General features: G+C 42.0%; 1 pseudogene; it reads right to left on the reverse strand.

The window, feature by feature from the left end:
* Nucleotides 1-5045: 5045 nt before the first annotated feature.
* LOC130425871 (E3 ubiquitin-protein ligase TRIM39-like) lies at nt 5046-9257 on the reverse strand (annotated as a pseudogene).

The raw sequence follows: 9257 nt of genomic DNA on the forward strand, positions 1-9257 counted from the left end.
TCAGCAGAAAAAAGGAAAAAATGCTGGCCTCTGTTGACACAGCCCTGACCTTCCTCTCATTCTGCTCCCCCAAGTGTGAAATTGAATGCCTGCCAGAAAGAATGAGGAAAGAAGGAATAGAGAGAGTAAGACAGAAAGAGAGAGAGAGGCAGAGTGAGACAGAGAGCCTGGAAAATGATTGACACTCCTATAAGAGAGAAATCCAATATCACATATATCAAACAGTGCAAAATGTTGCTGTGATTTTCCATTTATGGAAAGTCCTCAATAGGACGACCACACTGGGGTCATTAACTCTCAATACTTTCAAGATTTATCTTTCAGGTTTATAAAGAAGAGACCTCTGGGTTTATGGAACTAGACATTACTGTTGCTGTTAAATTAACAAATGCATGAAATCTCACACTCGTCTCTCAGATCTCAACAAATGTCCTGCTTTATTTGGAAGAGTGAGGGATACCAGCGGGGGAGATGTGGAGTCTGGAGATGGGCGGAATGTACCGTCTGTTGTGATGTCACAGGGGGTGTGTGCCCATGGCCACCAGCCTCCTGCTGACTTCAGACATTTCTGGCATTCCAACGAGACCAGCTTCCATTGTGCTGTGGGGGACCTTCATTCATCCAGTTCAGGAAAGGGGAATTAAAAGAATAGGAACAGGGAGGGAAGCACAGAAGGTGGGGTTGGATGTTTTAGGATTTTGTAGTAGTACAAGGTGTTGAATCAAAGAGTGAGTTTAAGAATGATTTAGAGCTGTTGGTTAGGAATTTGGAATTTTGTTAGACATTTAGATTGAAAGACACACTATTGTCAACATTCTAACCCCAAATAATGATGATCCAAATGCAAAGTTTCCTCTGTCATGGCTTTATAGACACATCAGTCAACGTGCAGTTTATCATGACTTTAGCTTTATAAAGACATAAAGATTATATGGATCAAACAATAATCTGACCTTGAGCCAGAAGGATGTCTTCAGAAAGTTAAAGGTTCTTAACCAACTACCTTGATTACCATTTTATTATTTTTTATCTTTCATTTAGTCATATAGTTGATGTTAAGTTTACACAATACTATCACGCCATCTAGTGGTTTACTTTTTATGCAAGGTATGATTGTAAGAAATGTTTATAGGCACTTTTGGAAACAATTAGACAAACATAACAGAAATAACAGAATAGTACTGTCACAGTTTTAGTCTGTTTAGTTTGGTTTTCTGTGTTCCTGTTTTGCCCGTGTTCCCTCATTAGTTTCCCTAGTTGTTTATTGCCCCACACATGTTTCTGTTCTCCTTGATTACGTTCCCCTTGTATATTTAAGTCCTGGGTTTTCCTCAGTTTAATGTCCGGTTTTGATTATGTTACGTGTGGTTGAGCTTGTTCTGTTTGCTCATGGATTTATATTAAAGTTCTGTTTTTTGGATTGTCTTTGTTGTGCGCTTTTGATCAGTAGACATTCAAGTCCATCAAATTCTTATATATTGCATAATAACAAATCCATCTAAACCATAAATATGTAGTACCCTTTAAAAGTTTTGAAACACTTGACTGTGGGGAGGGTGCGTGTTTCAATGTTTACAGTTTTTGGAGCGAAAATAAAATTGTACCAACATAGATTATACATTTCTCGTATTAAATGTATATCTTTCATATTTTTCTTTTCTTTTTGACATGGATGACTTGAACCAAATAATGGAAAGCAGCCAGTTAAATTCCTTAATAGATGGAAATTATTTAAAAAGCTTCCCCCTATGGAGCATTAAAATTTTTCAGTTTCTGCTGTATTTGCCCTGATATCTGGGTATAAAAGAGACATGGCATGCAGCTTTCATTCACCTTTGGCCCTAAGAGCATTTCTCGACTGCTGCAGCGGACGGAAATCATTGTTGCATGATGGATACATCCGTAACCAAGACGTTCCCTTTCTGTCGGTTCCCGACAGATGGGGTTCCTATCGAAAATGGCACGCCGCTTTACCGTGTCACAATCTCCAGCTAAGCGACACTGACTGGCCTGGGTGTGTCAGAATTGAGTGCTAGCGCGAAGTTGTAACAATCCAATGGATAGGTAGGGGGTCCCAGAGCTTTGGAAAGGTGGGAAGTCCCTGCCACCGGCCGTCATTGCAGAGGCCTTGTTTCTCTAACAGCGAGAAGTCACCTGTCGGTACCATGCAAGACTTGGGCTGACACCCGTTCTTAGCGAAGGCTGTGAAACCTTGCGAAGGTGTTGGCTGTAGCCCAACCTGTAGATCTGCAGATGTCTGCCAGAGAGGCGCCCTGAGCCAGTGGCCACAAGGAGGGAGCACCCCGCCGAGTTCTCCATGTGCCCCAGGAGCTTCTGAGATAGTTTCAAGGGAACCTCTGACTGCCGCTTGAAAAGGTTCAAGCAGTTTAGCACTGTGTTTAGACTGTGTGTGCTCGGTAGTCAGTCGCGCTATCATGAAGACAGAGTCGAGTTCCATGCCGAGAAAAAAGATGCTCTGCAAAGAGGAGAGCTTGCTCTTTTCCCGGTTGACCCGTAGTCCTAAACGATCTAGGTCCCAGAGCACCAGATCCCTGTGTGTACACAACAGATATCGCGAGTGTGCCAAGATAAGCAAGTCGTGATGATAGTTGAGTACGCGCATGACCTTCTCCCTGAAGGTCGATTGCCATGAACCAATCCTGATATCTGATTGACATCAGGATGTGCTTCTGCGTGAGCATCCTGAACAGCAGGTTGTGTAGGTGCCTGTTCAGGGTACACAGATCAAGAATGGGGAGCAACCCCTTGCCTTTCTTGGGGATGATGAAACAGCTGAACATATTGGCTGGAGGGACGAGCTCGATTGCTTCCTTCGCCAGAAGGTTGGTGACAACGGCCCGATGCAAGGGAGCATCCTTGCCTCTGACTGGGGTGGAGAGGTTGCCCCAAAATTTGGGCGGGAATCTGGTGAATTGCATAGCCGAGACGGATCGTATTCCCTTGCCACCATGACGGTGTGGGAAGCTCTATAGCCAGGCTCCCAGGGACAGGGGGTCTAGGTGTTCGATCTGCTTCATCAATCCCTGGGGGGTGGTTTGATGGCTGGGAGTGCGGATCCCTCGACGTGGGGAGGCCTCCGGGGGGGGAGATCGGCAATGCAGACTCACCTGCCCGGTGATGATGCAGCTCAACGTACCGTCAAACAGAGAGTGCTGAGGGCTGCTGGATGTGCCCGACATTGCGTCTCGCCGTGACGCAATGACGAGATGCCGAACATCGCCGTGTTGAGGGTGAAAGCGGCTGTGAGGAAAAACCGAGAGAGAGAGGAAACTCTTTTTGTGAGAATGTGGGTGCTGGGCAGCAGGTGTTGGGACGGGGCAGAGACTTTTCCAGACCAACCGACCAGCGATGGTGTTCTCGATCTCCCTGGGGTCGCTTTCGCGGCAGCTGCTGACAGGGCGGTGGTCTCCTCCTCGACGTCTTCTTCCTGGGGGTCGTCTGGGTGGGGGGCACCGGAGCTGCCGTCGAAGAGGACCAGGGCTGCTGAGGAGCAGACTCCGCACGTGATCTTGTCTTCCGGAAGGATGCCGAGTCGCGGCAGTGCAGGATGTGCTTGATGGCCTCCGTCTGCTTCTTCCTTGTAAAGAACTGCTGGGAGAAGTTCCCGACAGTATCGCCGAACAGCCCCCATTGCGAGATTGATGCATCGAGAAAGCAGAATTTCTCGGCGTTATGCATCTGCGCAAGGATAAGCCAGAAAGAACACTGCCACCCGTGACCGCAAAGTCTGCATCGCCATCTGCCCGAAGTGCGTGCAGGACGTATCCACGAAGGATGCCAGAGTGTGCCGGACACCCTAGCACTTGATGCACACATCGTGTCCGTCCCCCTCCTCGATGACAGTACTACACCCACAAGAACAGCGGGATATGCCGTGCTGGAGAATTTATCTCTTTTAGAATGAAACACCTCTGGAACTGCTGAGACGCCCAGGGGAAGTTGCTGCAAGAAGGGACAGTCCACTGGACCACGTTGTAAGAATCCACTAGTTTCTTGACGATCATCGTAGATCAAAATTCAGATCGAAGGCTCCGAAGAATAAAAGGTGAATGAATGCAGCATGCTGCTCTCTTTTATACCCGGATATCTGGGGCAGAGTCCGGCATGCAAATTTCATTCGACAATTTCATTAGCTAGTCAGAAGATGATTGGTTCTCTAGTCGAATGCCAACTGTCGGTTCGACACAACTTCAAGAGAAAGACAGGAAGGGAACAGCTATAAATGTGTTAGTAGTAAAGATGTCATAGTGTGGTTTGTATATGTGTACTGAAAAAATTGTGCTAGTGTGTATATATATACAGTTTGAACGAAAGGCATCATATTTTATAACAAATCACAAATCCAACTCCTTATATTCAGGTCACTGTAGCTGTAGAGATTTGAAAGTAGTTTTCATTCAAACATGTTTTTTATACCTTGTTAGCATTATTATTCATTTTCGATAGCTTCTTTAACTGACATAAAAGGTAAGAAGTTCAGAAGCCCATTCACCATGGCATGATAGATGTGGCATTATATAAAAAACTGGATTAAAACTCTGTTATGATCTCGAAAGAATTTGGTTAAAAATTAAAGTTAGTTAAAGTCTATATATTTTTTTAAATAATCATTTTATGAGAGTTTTGAACTTGTACATTTTTGTCCATTTTGAAATGAAGTGTGATTTTTTTTAGAAAATCTGACACTTCTCAAAAAATAATAATACAATCATTGAATGTGTGAAAAAATATGGATATAATATTTTTATGACCGTGTTTGCACATGGACAATTTTGTAAATTTTCACACTTACATTTACATTAAGTCATTTAGCAGACCCTTTATCCAAAGCGACTTACAGATGAGATAAACAATGGAAGCAATTGGAACAACATAAGCACAACAAAAAGCATAAGTGCAATAAAAAACTAGTCACATATAGCGTCCACATTTTCAGTCTAAGTGTGAGTTTTTTTAATTGCTGCCCTTAAACTATATGAAATATAATCAAACCCTGCAGTATGTGTGACCAAGCCCTAAACCTCTATACTAGTATCAATGGGTTTAGTAATTAAACCCCGGGTGGCTAGAGATGATCATAGGCTTTTTGTTCACATCTCCTCTACTGTTGCAAGGGCTGAGAAATGCATAGAGTTTCTCATTGAAAGACTGATCAGTGAAGGAATAGATAAGAGACGTGGTCTTGACATTATAAAAAGAGACCAAACCCGCCTCATAATCCACAAAGACCCCCACCGTCTCAGGCTTCTGGTTTAGGTGAAGGGAAATGGGGCTTGATTCATTAGCCATGTATTTATTTCCATTTCTAAGCCATATTGTCCAGAACCCATAGTCTGGGCTCACTGTTATTTTCCCCTTTTTGTTAACAGAGTCTCTAGCCACACCTATGTCCCATTCAGGTTTATCACCAACTTGCACCTCAAAGTAAAATCTTCCACAGGAAAATCCATCCGTTCCCAGGACACAAGCGGAGCAATCAAACCTCTCAGGATTATTCGGAACATCTCTCCAAGTTCCATCATAATTCACTTGTTTCCCATCCTTAGACAGAATAAGTTTAGGGTAAGCTGTGTTCGGATCCAAAATCACATCCACTGCAAAATAATCACAGAAAACTGATTATGCTAACTATCGTCCAATTTCTAACCTACCGTATCTCTCAAAAAATATTGAAAAGCTGGTGGCCACTCAACTACAGTAATTTCTAGCTAAAGATGATCAGTTTGATGTATTCCGGTAAGGTTTAGAGGTTTGCGTCACAGTACTAAACCCGCTTTAGTAAGCGTTATTAACAACCGCCTACTTTTTGGGGACTCAGGAAATCTTTCTCTATACTTTTACTACTTGATCTCAGCTCAGCTTTCGACACCGTTTGTCACAACTTGTTACTTAAAGCGATAACATGGAACTTTTTCACCAGTATCCGGTTCTCGCCACAACCCGTCGGCAGTGCAACCGGTGTGTAGTCCGGTGCAGCCGACACCCCTATGTCCATGTCCAGCCGGCCTTCCTACCGGCGCCCAGCCCGTGTGTCCGCCGGCTATTCCGGTCCTGTGCAGCCGGCCATTCCAGTCCGGTGCAGCCTGCCATTCCCTTTGGGCTCTTGTTACCCCCCCAATGTTTTATGGTTATTATTTTTATCATGTTGGGCCGGGGGTTCTGTCATGGTTCCGCCTTATGTCAGGTATTGCTTGGTCTTGAGGTGGAATCAGACAGGATCCCTTGTTTTATGTTGGAGAGAGACTACTTTGGCACCTATTAGTTGCCATACTCTCTCTCCGGTCTTTGTTCCCGCCTTCCTGTTTCCTAGTTAGTGTTAATTAGTTTATCCACCTGTCCCCTCTTGATTTGGTTCCCTTTATATTGACCTCGTGTCTCTTGTCTTGTGCTGGTTCATTGTTTGTGTCATCCGGGGTGAGTTAAAATTTCAAGTGTTAGTCTAGTTAAGTCCTTGTTCCTGTTTCCATGTTTTGTTCTGTTACCCCCTCGTGGGTGTTTGTTTTGTATTTATTAAAGTCTTGCCCTTACCTCCCTGTCTGCACTTGGGTCCTCTGTCTCCATGTCCTCACCACCCTTAGTGTTTCATGACAGTACTAAGATTTTGCTTGACCTATCTGGGAGGCAAATATTTCTCTGTGATGGCTCCTAAACTTTGTAACTCACTGCCCCTAACTCTTAGAACAATTTCTCCTTCAACTTTTAGAAAAAAGGCTCTATATAAATTTAACGTATTATTAATATTATTATTAATGAACACATTATAAGCAGTCCAGGCTGAATCTGAAAGGTACCTATTTGGCTCATGTTGCTTACCTGCATAAAGTTTCTGCATTGTACTCAAATCTGGTGATGGAAAAAGGATTATTAATAAACATGTATATATCAGCAAATAACATGCATATTGATAAGATTTGTCTTACCCATATCCACTTTTGAGAGATTGAATGTATTAATTTTTACTTCTTTCTTCGGAGAGCAAGTGCTTTTGTCCATTTTACCCAGAGTAAAGTAGATTTTTCCTTCTTTCAGAACATCGCTGGATTTTGTTTCAGAGAAATCTGTCAGGGTGCCTTGCTGTGTGCCAAATGACATACATTCATTCTTTTTCTTAATTGCTGAACTTTTAGGTACAGGTAAAGAAAGCTTCATAAGAGAATCTGTATTTTTGCTGCTTGTATTTGTGCTGCTGAAAACAAATATTCCTTTCGCTGAGTTTGGTTCAATAGTATTCTCTCCAAACGATGATGCAGAAGATGTAGGTTTTGGAAAAACGTCGAATTCTTGAATAACTGAAGGTTGAGCTGGGAAATAGAATTTTAACATTTACTGGAGTGTTTAAATATTCAGCAAGCAAAGAAACCGTATTCAGTATGGAAAGGGGATAGATGACCCTTCAAATAAAGCAGTTGATGAGTAAACTGAAAATATTATTCTTTTAATCAGAGATATAGATTACAGAGCTTGTAGTCTGAATTAAAATGATTTAAGTACTTTGAAGTAAAATCACTTTTAAATCTGTGTATGGTAAAAAAAGATGCTTGTAGAATATAATCTACATACAGTATTGTTTCAGCTTTATGTTGGCTATTATGCCACACAGAGCAGATGCCAGATTTGTTTTAACAATGAAGCACTGATCTTTTAATTAATCTGTTTAATTTTTTAAAATTTATTTTCATTCATTTAAAAGTTTTATATTGAAATGTTTTTTCTCTGAATTTTATTTTTGTACTGAATAAAATCACATTTTAGGTTAATGTTCTTATAAATTGTATACATATATTTTTTTAAGTACATAATTCCAATACAAAATACATACTTGTCTCAAAAAACTTTTTCACTTCCATTTGGACATTTTTCCTAAGGCAGGTAAGAGTTTTCTTTAGGGTTTGTGTGTTGAGGTCAGTGTTGATGCTGATGTTAGTCCAGGACTTGACTCGCAGAGGGCTGCACGCAGATGATGAGTATGTCTACATTTGCAGGAGACATGGCTCAGCATGAGTGATTCCTGATTCAGAGTGCTTTATTGAATGAACACTGACCTGAAGAAGATTGAGATGATCCTCCGTCTGTGAGATTTTCTCCAGCTCAGTGTCTCTCTTCTTTAATTCAGTGATCTCCTGCTCCAGCTCTTTCATGAGACATCCTGCTTCATTCTCTGCTGCATTCTGCTTCTCCTCCAATTGATCAAACAGTTCAGACTGGAATTTCTCAATAGATCGGATCAGAGTAGTGAAGAGCTTAACACTGCACTCTTTATCTCGCTGATTCTTTTTCTGGTTATATTGAGGAAAACATTACAATGAAACACTATGAAATTAAAGTGATACTTCACCCAAAAATTTTAAATTCTTTCATCATTTCACCCTGCACCCCTTAATGGTTCGAAATGAACTATCACATGGCACACTGTTCATGTCTGTCTTTAGTTATGGTTTCCTTGTAATGTCTGACACTGCACCTTGTTCATCTTTGCTATGTTCTGATTGTGCTTAATCTTCTTTTGTCTTTCCTGGATCATCCTTTTGACATCTCTTTGTTCCTCTTCCAACTGAATCTGGAGACAGCAATTGAACGGAGTTGCATTTTAAGGAAGCTGCAGTAATTTTGATCTATAATATACTGACATGCAAACCAAAATGTGAATCAATGAGAAGTCTGAAAGATTTTTGTCTCACCCTCCTGTGTGAATTCTCTTGCTCTATTGAAACAGTGTCATGACTCGTATGCTCGGTTTCAATGCAGAACAGACACAGAAAGGACTGATCATCTCGGCAGAATATCTCCAGTGGTTTCTCATGACTGGTACAGATGTAATCTTCCAGGTTCTCCACAGGGCTGATCAGTATGTGCCTCATGCGTCTGGGTGCAGATTTGTGATTCTCCAGGTGAGTCTCACAAAAGGAAGCCATACACTGCAAACAAGACTTCACTGCCCTTAGTTTATTTCCACAGCAGAAGTCACATTCAACATTAGATTTGTTGGTGTTTTCTTGCATCTTCATACGATCAGCCACAACCTTTGCAAGCTCTGTATTAATCTTCAGTTCTGGCTTCGTTTCAAATTCTTTTTTACAGATTGGACACACGAAGAGCTGTCCACTGTCCCAGCATGCATCGATACAGACTTTACAGAAATTGTGTCCACATGAAGTTGTGACTGGGTCAGTGAACACGGCCAGACAGATACCACAGTTCATTTGTTCATCAGTGAGTGAACAGCTAGAGGAAGCCAT

The sequence above is a fragment of the Triplophysa dalaica genome, chromosome 1 (genome assembly GCF_015846415.1).
Source record: "Triplophysa dalaica isolate WHDGS20190420 chromosome 1, ASM1584641v1, whole genome shotgun sequence".
In the NCBI taxonomy this organism is placed as follows: Eukaryota; Metazoa; Chordata; class Actinopteri; order Cypriniformes; family Nemacheilidae; genus Triplophysa; species Triplophysa dalaica.